Raw genomic sequence first — 1,260 nt, 5'->3', positions numbered from 1 at the left:
ATTTTAGTTATTCAGGCAAAGAAGTTATTTTTTGTGGTGATGGTAGGTGTGACTCCCCAGGCTCATCTGCTAAATATTGCACCTATACTTTAATGGAGTCGAGCACTGGCAGAATACTAGGTATATATTCTATGTGCTTGATATAGTGTATTAAGCTAATGTAGATTGTCAAACAGTGGATAAACGTGAGGTTAATCTTAAATCTCCAAATATGGAGCGAGAAGGATTAAAAAGAAGTGTTTCGTTTTTAAAGGAAAGCAATGTCAACATTAAAGAAATCACTACAGATGCATCTATATCTGTAATATCATTTTTAGGTAAATAAAATGCTTTACAATTGAATTTAGATTATCCAACCTTATAGGAACATCGCACCCCAACATTTTACATTCATTAGATGTGTGGCACAAAGCCAAAAAGTTGAAAAAAAGTTTGTGTGAGGTATAGGTCTCATAATTGTTGCATAAATTTTCGAGCTACTCACAGCTAACAAAGAAAAAAGGAATGGAGACTCTGGCTAAACGGATTGACAAAATGTATAACCACTTCTGGTATTGCTGTGAAACATGTGATGAGAAAGAGGAATTACTTAAAGTATATTTATTAAATGTAGCTAAAGTAATACAAAGTATTTAATGTAGAGTAAATGGATTAGTATACTTCATCATATTCAAGATGAACATGATTGGATTACTGGTAAATGTGATCATATAGATGAGAATTAAGGAGATAAATCAAAATAAGCACCTACAGATTCTGATGGTAATGTTATTCCATATCTCGATAGTTGTGGGCAGGAAATCGAGGCACTAAAGAATTTGGTGTTGGACAAGAAATGGATAGAATCTCTAAAATATTATGTATGATTTAGGTAAGCATTTTTTCTGATGGGTTATGTTATTTATTAAAAATTTGTCTTGCATGAACTTACAACAGGCATACTGGAGTTTTAGAAGCATTTCATAAATTGATCTTATCCTACTGTGACAAAAGAACATCATTTAAGTAAGTTTTTCTAGTTTTTAGCTTGTATTTTATCAATGTTTCTTAAAAGGGATGAAGGATATCTATTACGTATCTTTCTGGCTGCAATAGATCACAATAGCCATTTGGGGAGGAAACAGGCAGTTAATGAATTTGGTGAGCCAAAAAGTCACAGGACTTATCGAAAAAGAACAAAGCGGTGGGATGTCATTCCTGTGCTTGAAAAGAAGTCCTACAGTTATATAGAGCCATTAATTTGTCAGCTGTTGTTATCGA

The 1,260-nt window shown here is 32.9% G+C and overlaps 1 long non-coding RNA gene across 1 annotated transcript; it reads left to right on the top strand.

The window, feature by feature from the left end:
• Nucleotides 1–10: 10 nt before the first annotated feature.
• LOC109592794 (uncharacterized) lies at nt 11–728 on the top strand. Its single transcript, XR_002190552.1, has 4 exons — nt 11–120; nt 165–317; nt 365–594; nt 642–728. It is a non-coding gene; the product is annotated as an uncharacterized LOC109592794 (long non-coding RNA).
• The last annotated feature ends 532 nt before the right edge of the window (nt 729–1,260 follow it).

The sequence above is a fragment of the Amphimedon queenslandica genome, unplaced genomic scaffold (genome assembly GCF_000090795.2).
Source record: "Amphimedon queenslandica unplaced genomic scaffold, v1.1 AMPQUscaffold_3917_Cont24094, whole genome shotgun sequence".
NCBI lineage: Eukaryota > Metazoa > Porifera > Demospongiae > Haplosclerida > Niphatidae > Amphimedon > Amphimedon queenslandica.
Note: the sequence above shows the minus strand (reverse complement) of the source record. Positions and strands in the feature narration are given on the sequence as shown.